General features: G+C 40.6%; 1 pseudogene; it reads right to left on the bottom strand.

The window, feature by feature from the left end:
- Positions 1-3,072: 3,072 nt before the first annotated feature.
- On the bottom strand, positions 3,073-5,156 carry LOC112837054 (AP-3 complex subunit beta-2 pseudogene; annotated as a pseudogene).
- Between the last annotated feature and the right edge of the window lie 8,418 nt (positions 5,157-13,574).

Genomic DNA, 13,574 nt, shown 5'->3' with positions numbered 1-13,574 from the left:
ATCAAGGTAAACTTAGCAGAAAAGGTCACAAAATATATCAAACTCTTAGATATGCCCATAACCCTTAACAGTTAATCTTATTTCTGGCAATAAATTCCGAGAATTCAACAAACAAAAAATCAAAATCAGCTAAAAGTTAAAATATTCACATTAATATCCATATTGTATAGCCTTTTTAAAATTTTGAATGGTTGGAAATGGCACATACGATTTAAAGGAGAGGAATGAACAAATAAATTATGGCATGCGTTATATGAGGAAATAGTACGCAAGGATTAACTTTGCCTTTGCAAAACATTTTAATATAATGGAAACATGTTTGCTTTATATTATATAAAATGGTACATACTTTATACATGCAATACTTCTTATTATCTCAAAGTTATGTACAGTTTAGAATATAAAGCATGAGCAAAGTACAGATTTCCCCACTATTTAAAAGTAGAGTTTTCCTACGAAAACTTTTGTAAGCTAAAATGGCATAAAGCAAAAAAAAGCAATTACCATTTTGTAAAAGTGAAAATTTTCTTCAGATTTCTTTTGGTTAGTGAAAATACTTAGCTCTAATGTAGGTTTTTCATAAAAGCAAAGCGGCGTAAAGCAAACGGGGGATAATAGCAGGAGGAAATAGCGGGGAAACCTGTATACCGAAAATGTTATAAAATTATTAGTGATTACATCCAATACGATAGGTACTTTTTTCCCTATTTTTCTATTTTCTGTATCCCAAATATTTTCTCATGAGCACATACCAGTTTTTAAAATGAATAAAAATAAATCTCATCAAAATTATTTTTAACATGAACCTTAGCATTTGGAATACTTTTTGAGTAGGATCTATCATTTTACTAAAATCTCAAATAATCTATTAACTGCCACTTCCCCTCCCCCCCCCAGTTTTGAAAGATGTCATCTGAATTGCATGGATTACTCCTCCACAAAACTAGATTACATCCCCAATTCATTATTATTTTAGAAAACTCACCATTCAAACACCTACAACATGGGCCATTGTTCATATCGAACTTAATTAGAAAACAGTTTGGATGTTGGAGGAATTCCTAATTTAAATCAATTAAAGGGAAAGTTATCAAGTTCATTTTGGGTTCGCTTTTCTCTACTCTCACAGCAGGACTGGAGAGATCTGTCACCCCCAATCTCCTTGTCTTCTTCCAGGATTATGTCATAGTGTTTAGTGTGTAAATCTAGGAACTTAATGGTGGCAATTAGCATCTGAGACTCCTCCCACAGCTAGGAGAAGGAGCCTGGGTGACAAACGAATCCATCCCAGGATTTCATGCTGGAAATTCTCTGATGGGTGCTTTCGTTCACAAATGACATATCTCTAGTTGGTGGGGCAAGGCAACCCCGTACTCTAGTCCTATTTCCGTTCTCTGTTGAGAGCTCTTCTTCCTTCCCTCCCCATGCCCTAAATCCCATTTTGTCACAGTTAATCTAGTTATCAAATGGAAAAAGCATGTCAGATAGTGACTATTTAAGGAGCACATTCTTTTCACTGAGTATATCATTACAGGTCCTTTACTTCCGCATTGCTAAAATAAGATTCTTTGCCTTATCTGTCACTTACCCATATCCTTGCTGGCATAAAATATGTGTTCCCTTTCCACCCAACTTAGATGGAACTACTTTCTGTGTACTAATTTCAGTCATTTTCATGCTGGTTAAAATCATTATCTGCCAAGCAAAGGGGACAAGATATATTCTATATAGTGAATATATATATGTATATATATAATGAATATATATATATATATTCATTCTAAAACTGGGGCATATGATCATGATCATTTATATATCTGCCTTATCTCTCAGGCCCATGAGAACAGGGACCAAGTTTTAACAATCTTTAGTATACTAGGATATAGATTACTCTCAGTTTATTACTTTGAGTGAACTAATGAATGAAAAAATAACAGCTGTCTCATATTACTTTTGACTACAAAAGCAATAGAAGATTTCAAAATGATGCAATTCCTGAAATCGTTTAATGATTTGAGAAAATAATCTATATTTGAAAGGAAACCTATCTTTAAATTCTACATTTATAGTGTGTTACAGATAGAGTAAATCAAAAGAAATTTCTAGACAAGAGACTAGAAAATCCAGACTAAATTATGGTTATGCATTTAGGATATTTAATGGAAAATCCTGGACTGCAGATTAGAAGACTCTTCAGAGTTTCCACCTCTATAGTCAAAGTAGATGTAAAAGTTAATACAATTACCCAAGTAATTAAGGCGATTATATTTTCTTTTCCCCTTATATAACTTATGTGTAGCTTTGTCCTCTATCAGATTATAAACTCCGTGAAGTTAGAAATCCCACTCTTGAGTTTCAAGAATTGCCTCTCCTGAACTGTGTCTTAGTAGATGCTCATTTGGTTGATTATTGTCAGCTAGCTCCTGTAGAATGAACAGGCTCCAGAGATAATCAGTTACTTTCCTTCTTGGTAGCTTTTTCGAGTGTCTCAGTGCCCGTTTACCAGAATCTCCTCCGAAAGGCTGGTCCAATATGGAAGAGCCCAGGGTGGAGAGGGTGTACTGCTGAAACAATAGGGGGTCTAAGGCATACCATTAGCGTTTAAAAAAAAACTTTACTCTGCTTTAAAATCATCTTGGACCCTTTTTAAAGGAAGATTTCTAGGCTTGCCCCCAGATATTCTGATTCAATGTTCCTGAACTATAGCCCAGAAATACACATTTTATTTTATGTATTTTTTTTTGTATTGAGATGTAACTGACATACAACATTATGTAAGTTTCAGGTATACAGCATAATAATTTGATATTTGTATATATTGCAAAATGACCACAATAAGCCTAGGTATCATATATGTATGTTATAAAATGTATTAGGGAGAATACTGAGATTTTGCTACATAAATAGCTATAGAAGGCTGGGATGACTGAAGGGAGCAGCTGTTGTCTCCCTTTGCACAGGTCCTAGGAACTCATGGGCAGCGGAATTGGGTGGGGGGGACTGTGGTCATGACCAGAGGGAGAGAGGTTCCCCTGTATACTATCTGATAAGAGAAAAAGGGAGAAAGGGAGACTAACAGCTGTTGACTGTGAGCTAGGCAGCTCCAGCAGACAGGGTGTCCAGGGTCAGCAGGACCACGCTCCCACTGGTCAGCATCTTCCCTTCCTCCCCTCAAACCAGTACTTGTCAGATGTCCCACAAAGGATACTCTCCAGGTTGGCAGTAGCAGTCACTTTTGTACCACCCTGTGGTCACTCCGACAGGTGTCTGGCACCTTGAGCTTCTCTGATCTCATTCATGTCTATCAGCTTTCCCTGCACCTTCTTGAACTCATTCCCACTCAGGAACACAGGGGCCATCTGCTACTCATTGGGTGGCTGAATGGAGATGTGGAACTGTTGGGTATGGATTCACAGCTGGAAGTTGAGTACCTAAGTTGAGTCACAGAAATTAAAGCCCGTGACAGCAGTGGCAGATTCTCTGGGTGCTAGGGACTCAATTTCAGGATGCTGATGCCAGAAGACAGTTTAAGGGGGACCCCATCAGGGCCCTTGATGGGGGTATTGCAGCTCTTGGAGAAGTGGGTTGCAAAGATACTAGGTGGGGCCACTGGAGACAAAGGTGGGCTGCTGAAGGTCTAGTCCACAGCCAGCCCCTCACCCAGCTACGAGGTGCAGCAGCTCCTGCCTTCCAGCCCTGGCACTGGAAGGGCAGCAAGGGCATCAGGGGAGAGTCTGAGAATGTTAGGCACTCCAGGTCAGCAGCCAGACAGGTGAACACAACCATGGTGGGAGACACAGGCTGGACAGTAGGAGGGGGAAGTCCTCTAGATCAAACAAAGACATTTCTTTGGCTGCAGGAGTACGTGATCCACTGGGAGGTTTTTTGTTTTGTTTTGTTTGTTTTTCTTCTTCTTCTTCTTTTCAGGAGGCAGTTTCCTCCTGCTCTTCCTTGGGATCCAATGTCATCTCAAACTCTGTTGAGCTACAGCTGGAATCTCTGCCCTCATCCAAAGACAAGCCTTCTCCATGTGCTTCTGGCACCTTCTTCATCTTACCCTCTTCGTCTTCCTCCCGTGTTCATTCTCACTCCCTCTCCCTTTCTCCTCACCCTCATTAGTGGACTCACTGCTGGAGTCTTCAGCTGCTCTAGCTGCTGCTCTCACTGACTGACCCAGTCTTGGACTCTGGGAGTCTACCTGTGGACTCTCTGGGGCCTGACTCCTCTTCTTCTCCTTCCTCTTCTTCCTGTTTGAGCACTCGGTCCATTTAGGTACCTCCACGTTGCATGCAGATGTGTTTGGATCTTCCTCTGACCAGTTTGGAACCTCTGGGTAGCCTGTGGCCTGGGCATTTAATGGGTAGGATAGTGAGCCCAGCTGGAAGTGGTCTGGTCTTTGAAGGATGACTGCAAACCTGGGGCTGGTTTGGGTGCCAGGAAGAGCTTCTTGGCATGGTGGCTGAGGGCTCCATCCTACTCCGAAGAGAAGATAAACTGCCAGGTGAAGTGTGCTAGGTCACAGATATCACAGTTCTGGAGGCACTTGGCCAGATTTAGCATATACTGGGTCAACAGCTTGGTCTGCTTAGGGTTGGTCAGGTAGAGCTTGGACACCAGGTTGATGACCTGCAGTTTGTGGATGTCTTGCTCTGCTGTGAGGGATTTGGCCATTTTCCCCAGGACATCAGGTGAATACTGGAGACATGCTCACTGTACTCACCAATGAGCCACAGGATGCTGGCTCAGATCATGAGCACCTAGGTGTTATCTGTGAGCTTTGCCAGCTTAAGACCTCCTCATGCTCTGCTGGCTGCATCCGCAGCAGCTTCTTAGTGATGACCACTGACTCTGTGATGAATAGTTCATCACAATGAAACAGTAGCTATACCAGGCCAGTGAGGCCGGTGTCACAGACTCGTCCTATGTTAGTTGCACAGCATCCAATGGCCTGGATCATGGTGCCATAAAGTCCCTGTCCATGCTGTGAATATAGGTCTGGAATTTCTGTAGGACAGTAAGGATTCTAGTTCCATTAACTAGGTTGTTCAGCACTTCCAGCTTTAGGGTTTTGATCTGGGTGGAGTTGATTGATCTGACATAGAGGTTCTTGAGGTAGGATTGAAACACACTGGATGCTCAATGGACATGGTGGCCATGTACTGAACCTCATTGTAGAGAGGACAGGGTCAGAGGTACTGGGAACTTGGGCTGGGGCAAAGGGCTAGGTGTGGGGAAGAGAGGTGGACCAAATAGAATGGAGTAGAAAACAAGTTGGAGGAGAGCAACAGTAGGAAGAGGGCAGGACTGGGGTCAGTGCCTGGGGACGTGGGCCAGGTTAGAGAGGCTGGATCTAGGCCCAGCATCCTGGAGAAGCCATTTTTTTTTTTTTTTCTTTTGAGCACAAAATATTTTATTTAACAATTTGCATTTTGGAAAAATAGAAACTCCTGCCTCAGAGGAAGCTTTTTGAATCAAAAGTCCCTGGCAATTGTCACAGAGAACAATGGGCAGGGCTGGACTGGAAGAAGCTGAGGGAGCCAGGAGGGTCTCATGTCAAAGGAATCACATCAAGTGCTGGCCAAGAATACAAGAGACTGCTCCACCAACGAGAACAGGCCTTCATAGTGACAAGAATAAATGAATCTGGTCATACAAGCCTCCAGAACATTTTGGAAAACGTTCTGTGGGTCTTTCCTAGATGATCAAGTGAATCAGAAAAATGGAAAGACCTGTGCTAATGACACATTCACAGTTTCTACCCTTAGATTTTAAACACCAAGCAAACTATGTTCTCCCAGCAGAATATACAGAAATTATTATCTAATGATTTTTTTAAAGATTGATTTATTCATTTGAGAGAGTGTGCGCACACGTGTGTGTACGTGAGCACTTGTGAGCGGGGGCGGGGGGGGGGGGGAGGATAGGTAGGGACTGAGGGAGAGGAGAGACTGTTCAAGCAGATTCCCCATTAAGCACAGAGCCAGAGGCTACGCTCCATCTCCCTACCCTGATATCAGGGCCTGAGCCGAAACCAAGAGTCTGACGCTTAACTGACTGAGCCACCGAGGCACCCCTCCTAATGATTTTTATAAATATTTAAACCTTTCTTCAGTCTATTCAGACTTAAGAATGTAACTAGTTTTCGTTTTTTTTTTTAGATTTTTTTTTTTTTTTTTTTAATTTGACAAAGACGCAGCAAGAGAGGGAACACAAGCAGCGGGAGTGGGAGAGGGAGAAGCAGGCCTCCATGGAGCAGGGAGCCCGATGTGGGGCTCGATCCCAGGGGACCTGAGCCGAAGGCAGACGCTTAAGGACTGAGCCACTAGAATGTAATTCTAGTTTTTAAGGATAGTCTATGAAACCTCAAAATTTTGAGTCCACTAAGAGGTTTTCCTTTGCACTTTATTTTTTTTAAAGATTTCATTTATTTACTTGAGAGTGAAAGAGAGAGAGAGCGCGCACAGGAGAGGGGGGAGGGTCAGAGGGAGAAGCAGACTCCTGCTGAGCAGGGAGCCCGATGCGGGACTCCATCCCAGGACCCCAGGATCATGACCTGAGCCGAAGGCAGTCGCTTAACCAACTGAGCCACCCAGGCGCCCTTCCTTTGCACTTTAATTTACGGCTAACAATCAACCTATCAGCTAAGGAAGCTCTTAGGGTGGGAGGAATTCCCCGTATGTAGATGATGGGTGGCACCTGGCGGGGGGGAGGAGCCTAGAGTTAAGAAAAGATGGTGGCCAGCTGCTGGAGCAGGGCAGAAGGAGAGTTTGGAGGTGCTGTCTGCCTGCCAGCCTCCCCTCTATGCGCCTTAAATTAGATGCCTGCACTCCTCAGGCGGATGCTTTCGATTAGCAAATGAGCGTCTTTCACAAAGTCTGGACACCTCGGGAACTGCTGTCTGCGCTGAGCCCTGGGGCAGGTGAGTCCACGGTTCTCAGATTGTTACGTAGCCTTGGGAATCTCGGGGCCTGGAGCCCTCCTGGTTTTCAAAAGTGAGATGTGTTGGGGGCTTCTCCCTCAGCTGCAGGTCTTAAAGGTTGGGGCGACTGGTGTGGGGGTCAAACCCTTTGCGTTCAGGGAGAAGCTCCTGGTTTTGAGTTCCGCTCGGGCTGTAGGTGGCTCCGGACGCCAGGTGGTGGGTGGGGGTGGGCGGTCTGTGGAGAGATTGTGCCTCAGACTCTCCTACCTGCTTCTGTGCGGGCCTTCTTTCATGGGACATGCGGGAGTTGCTCACACAAGCTTGTAGGTTTTTTTTTTTTTTTTTTTTTCAGAGGAAGTTGTTCTGTATCTAGAGGTAGATTTGGTTTGTCGGTAGATTTGGGATGAAGTGAGTTGAGGTTCTTTTTACGTTGCCGTCTTGAACCCAGTCAAGTTCTGTAGGCTGGAAGCCCTAGAGCAAGGTGCCGGCCTGGTTGGGTGGAGGACCTACACATTTTAAACAAGTGTTAAAAATTCTTTTAACAAATGGGTGGTAATGTGGAGCACAAAGGCAAAAGAAATAAAGAAAAAATTAAATTTCCTTACAATTTACAGCCCATTGACAAGTACTTGAGACAGCAAAGTGCCCTTCCTCAAGGAGCTTTACTATCTCCATGTTGATACTTTGCTAGAAAAAAAAGCAACCTTAGCTTGACCTGCAGGATCCTGTGTGGTCTTTAACATATGAAATCCCTTTGGAAGCCTCCTTTATCTCTACCCCCCCCCATAGATGTTAGCAACTATCCTCCAAACATGTCCACTCATAACGCATCTAAAAAGGGTCTCATGACTAAGGTTTTAGTAGGCAGTAGTAAGTGATCTTATCCTAATAATAGCTAGCCCCTCAAGGTCCTGAAAACCTTGCTTCCAAATTCTTTGAGACTTAGGCTCTCCTGACTCCTTCCCAACTTGAAAGTCTATAGTCAGTCAGTCCTCACAACCCCAGTGCAGCTCATTCTGCCCACGGGGCCTGTCCCTATGCTTTAATAAAACCACCTGTTTAGAGCGCCTGGGTGGCTCAGTGGGTTAAGCTTCTGACTCTTGGTTTTGCTCAGGTAATGATCTCAGGGTCATGAGATAGAGCCCTGTGAGTACGGAGTTTTGCTAACGACTCTTTCTCCCCACCCCTCTACTTCTTCCCTGCTCGAGCTCTCTCTCAAGTAAATAAATAAAATCATAAAAAAAAAAACCAAACACCTTTTGTTTTTTTTTTGCACCGAGGATGTCTCAAGAATTTCTTCTTGACCTTTTGCTCGCAGACCCCAACATTTCACATCATAATGTTTGTATTCTACCCCTCTGGTGCCAACTTACTAATTTACTGTATATCCATCTATCCATATATCTGCACATAACTCTGGAATATCACTTCTTCTGCCCCTCCTGCCCCCCCCAATAGCTCAGAACTTTCTCCTTCCTCTCTGAAGTTAATATAGAGAAAGCAGGGGGTGATCTTGCTCAGGCAATCTTGGAAAACAGCAAAATAGGACTATTAATGTGATGTTTTAGTTCTAGCTCCACAGAATTTTCCTTGAAGTATTGTTCCGTCCCCAGATTGGCACCTGACTCCATCACCGTAACAATTCATGTCCCCTTAAAAATATTCAGGCATAATCTGAGGAAGTAAACAGGATTATCATTGGCGTCTCATCTCAAAAGCTATGTCTTGAGAGTTTTGGCATGTATTAATGCTCCAACAACCTATGTAAAAGGGTCTAGAGGCAGAGGGCTTCTCTCCATCTTGATACTGGAATGATAGAAAAAACACATAGCAAATGAGGTAGAGTTAACAAACAAAAACCAATTATGTTCAAAATATAGCAACTGTATGTTTGCATGTATCTGTAAACGCTTAGGGACTTTTTTTTTTTTTCTTTTGAAAAACCTACCCTTGAACTTTCCTGGGCTTTCCCCAGGGAAGGGAAGTAGGATTTGGGAATAGTCATCTGGCCTTTATTATTTTAATAGTTTTCTGTTAGTGTCATTATTTCAAAATTTAGGTTGCTTTCATTTTGTTTGGCAATTGTCACATGTTCCAGTACATCCTGAATATATATTTTTAAAGTTGGCAATGGTAATATGTTTAAAAATAGTTTACCTTTATGTATACAAATAACAGTAGGAGATTTATAACAAGAAATGTCTCCAGCATAATTTTTTTTTTTTAAATAAACAGGTTATAGGAAGATGACTGGTTGCAGTGAGAGATTATCTGTCCATTAAGGTGTGTATTAGGCAGAATTCATTCCAGTTAAAATGAAGCATTTAAGCCTCTTTCACGAATTTATCTATAGAAATTTCCTGGGAGCATTTTGGGAAGAGGGTTTTTTCCCCCAGTGTCTCACCTGGAAGGAGGTGAGGTAGCTCTTGTCTGAAGTACAGCATCTCTGAAAAGACCCAGGGTTATGTACAGATATATGGATAGATGGATGTATTGGTAAATTGTTAGGAAACCATCTTGACAGATGTAAGACTACATACATACATAAATACGTACATGCATGACATAGCATGGTATCGACTTCTCTTCACGGTGGGCACTCTTTATTGGCTGAGATTGACCTAGGGAATGGCAGTTGGCACCAGAAGAGTAGAATTACAAACATGATCACTGCAGCATGACACAGAGAGAGGAGATGCTGAGCCATGGCATTCAGGTTGAAGCCGTAGGTCTAAACCTTGGCTGCCCATTACAATTGCCTAGGGAGCTTTCAAAACGACATAGTAGAGCCCCACCCTCTTAGATTCTGATTTAATGCTCTAGAATGGGGCTTTGGCAGTTTTACCTTTAAAAGCTCCCCAGTTGATTCTAATGTGCAAGTAGGGTTGAAAATCACGAGATTAGAAAAAAAGAATACATCATAGTGGGTGGCAAAGTATGTATTAGTAGAGTAAATGTGATAGTGATCAATTGATAAACATTGCAAACTGGAAAAATACTGTGATCAGTTGTAAGACCAGGCATAAGTCATGCTAGTAAGGATTCTGAAGCATGAAAAACCGAGTTGTAGTACACACCAGGGCAGCCCAGTACCTGAGGACCCATTAAAAAGGAGAAGACCAGACCAGCACAGAGATAATTTATTCATCGTACAATCTGGACACTACTTTCTCAACTACGCTGGCTCACGGTTCTTCTCAGTTTCTTACCGAGAAAGAACTAGACAGTCGTTTTGGAACCTGCCATATACCTCCATGTAGTCTGTTATCTATATTTACAGTCAGGTTAACGTAGAGTAAAACACTCAGGGTTCTCATTACACATTTGGGCATATTGGATCTAGGTAAATCTGGAGAGGTTACTTTGTAATAAAACCTGTCCTAAATTCTGGTTGATATGGTTCAACAAACATTTATTGGTCACCTAATAGGAGTTGAATATAGAGCATCTATTCAATAAAATCATAAAAATCCCTGCTGTCAAAAGAGGTTACATTATAAGTGAGGACAGGTCAGTTCAGCAGGGAAGTCACTTCTTTTTGAGGTATTTTTACCTAGTGATAAGTACTATGAATTAAATGAAGCAGAGTCTTGTGGTAGAGCACTTGGGGTGGGAATGATTCTGGGGTCTCTAGATAGGTTGGTGAGGGAAAATATGTGAAATGAAACCTGAGTGACTCCAACAAAAATCTGGGACAAAGGATGTTTCAGAGGACAGCAAATATAAAAGCTCCGGACAGAAATGGAGTTATTAACATCAGCTGGGTCAAAGGATTCACCTGAAAAGTAGTTCGGCGGCCAAGTAAGTGCTAACCCCCTAATCCTCTTCTGATAACACGAAACAGGTTCAGGGCCGATCCTGAGAACTTTCTGTTTTGCTTAATCAAGAACTACCCAAATTCAGATGTCCTACCTAACTCCTCACCTGAGGCTGAAGACACGCACGTAGACGTAAAGTCTCATGCTCATATATTTATTGCACACAGCCTCACAATGCTCAGTGGGAGGCTAGTTTGGTAATCACACCTATGAATAATTGATCTGGATGATTCTGTCCTCATCGAAAGCACAGCCTTAGGACTATCTCAATCAAGTATTGGCTTTCTGTAATTCTGTGTTTCAAGTATTTTTCCTGCATGCTCTGCCCTGGCTTTCTTGGGTCCATCTGTTTCCTCCCTTGCACTGTTTTGTTAGTTGGGGAAAACAAGAGTGGGGCATTCACCCCTTGCATGTATCAAGTATTGTGCATGCACATCATAATCATCCTGGCCCTCTTGTTGACTCAGATTTCTATAGGCATGAGGCTTTTAGAAGTTTATGCTACTATTAACAAAATAAGCAGATAATAAAGGATTTGCTAGGCTCCAGAAGCTAATACACTATTCACAACTTGGATGATTTTACATATTATTAAATAAGGGGCAGGTACCTTTTTACATTTTGATTTTTCATGTTTTTAATATATCTTCATGTTATTTGATGGAGTTTGATATTTAAATACTCTTCGTTCTGTTTGCATGTTTTTAACTTTAATCCTTCTTGAAGTCATCCTGGAGACAAGCATGAGACTTTTGGATTACTTGTTTTTTGATTATTGTTACCTTTAATTGTAATGCTAAAATTTTGATAACATTTTACTATATAATAACCCAGTAACTCAAATCATATTTTTGGCTTAGAAGGCTTGAATTTTTAACAGCAAGCGGAGGATTATCAAGGTCTATAATGTTTTTATCTGGAAAAGTTCAACACTATCATTCTAATATTGACTATTGTGATTAAGTTAACCATCTTATTCATTCAGTCTGTTAAAAAACAAACAAACAAAAAAAACCTTAATTGGTGCCTGGGTGGCTCAGTCGGTTGAGCCTCTGACTCTTGCTTTTGGCTCAGGTCATGATCTAAAGGTTGTGGGATTGAGCCCTGTGTTGGGCTTGTTAGGCTTTGTGCTCAATGCGGAGTCTACTTGTCCCTCTCCCCTCTCTCTGTCTCTTTCTCAAATAAATAAATAAAATCTGAAGAAAAAAAAGACCTAGAAACACTGAGAGCGTAGATAGGTGTTTTGTTGGTGAAGGAGAGATTCAGTGATTTTATAGTAAAAAACAACTAAAAAAATATAAATGTTTTTCTTTATCTGTGATAGAGTTGTCTCGTGGCAACCACATGTAATGAATTTTAAACTTGAAAATACTCATCTTCTTGGTTCAGACAACAGTATGTCTTCACCTTCTGCCATTTCATATTAAATTATATCTAGGGTGAAAACCAGGTAATTTCTTTCTGGAAGTAATAAAGATCACTTTATTCTTTTTAAGGCTTTCATTTAGTTTTTTATTATTTGAAGATAACTTTCTAAGTTGTGTCTAGTAGCTGTAAATAAATCCAGAACCTATTTATTAAAACCTCTATCGTTCCAAATTATTTTACTATTTATTATTAGTCTAATACCTAGATTATACTTAGCAATTTTTATAGATTTAAGAAAATAATCCATATTTAATTCAGACAATAAAATGTTATTAGAATTTTTTTGTAAGGTGGGATGGTGATGGTCAGCATATGAAAGTTGAATATAAGGAGTTTACATTTTGAACCTAGAATAGTTTTTGGCACATGTTTGGCACTCAATAAGTAGGATGGTTGGAAGGAAGGAAGGAAGGAAACTGAGTTCTATTACTTTCTATCTGAGATAGCATTTTTTTCTTTTTTCCAAAATATATGAAGCTTATTATATGCCCTAAATGACAAGGCTCTATTTTCCAAAGTTTTTGTTATATTTTACTGGAATGGCCATTTTTGCAATATGTGTGGTATGAGATATAAAGAACAAGAGAGACTAAAACGGTTTTTCTATCTTATTTCTGTAGCTAGTCTTAAGAGGGTAGTAGTTAATTTTATTGTTGAGAAGGAATAAACTTGATGTCTGTCAGTTATGGGGGGAGGGGAGTGCACACATACCTGGCAGTTTGACACATAAGTGGTTATTTCTGGATTCAAAAATTCCCAAATAGATTAAGTTCAGTACTAACTTTGAACACATAGCTGCATTTTAAACATTCAAAGAGTCAGTTGAGTGATCTGTTTATCAAAGTCATGCTTTTTTTCCCTTGGATTTCAAAACTGGACTAGACATATCATGAAAACAGAATTTTCATAAAGATTGTAAAATATATAGACAAGAAATATCTAAGCAAATGAAAAATCAAATTGTGTTTCTAAATCAATAAAAGCAATAATAAGAAAAATTCCAAATATAAAGTTTTGTTTCATGCCTTCAATCAAGTAGGCTGTCTGTGCAGTTTAATGAGCCTTTCATATTATTGAACTAGCTTACCAATTTATAACAGAAAGTGGAATTTAGACTGGGTCTACAGAACAACATTCATGTGTATGAATCGTGAAAAAAGCTGCTTTATACATCAGGAAAGTATGAAATTCAGGGATAAAATAAAAAACGAGCTTTCCCTTCTTCCCTAATTACTTTTTGTCCATTTAATGCATCAATATGAATTCATGGAGTCCTCATTGATTTAATGGATTCTAATATAATATAATGATTTATTTAGATGCTCAAATTTGTCCAGAATGGGAGTCCCATCAATGTGCTTTTGTGTCCTTCTGAGAAGTCTCCATCATTTCTCATTGTACATCTTTAA

The sequence above is a fragment of the Callorhinus ursinus genome, unplaced genomic scaffold (assembly GCF_003265705.2).
Source record: "Callorhinus ursinus isolate GAN/ISIS: 27379988/994484 unplaced genomic scaffold, GSC_fseal_2.0 scaffold37, whole genome shotgun sequence".
Classification (NCBI taxonomy): domain Eukaryota; kingdom Metazoa; phylum Chordata; class Mammalia; order Carnivora; family Otariidae; genus Callorhinus; species Callorhinus ursinus.
Note: the sequence above shows the minus strand (reverse complement) of the source record. Positions and strands in the feature narration are given on the sequence as shown.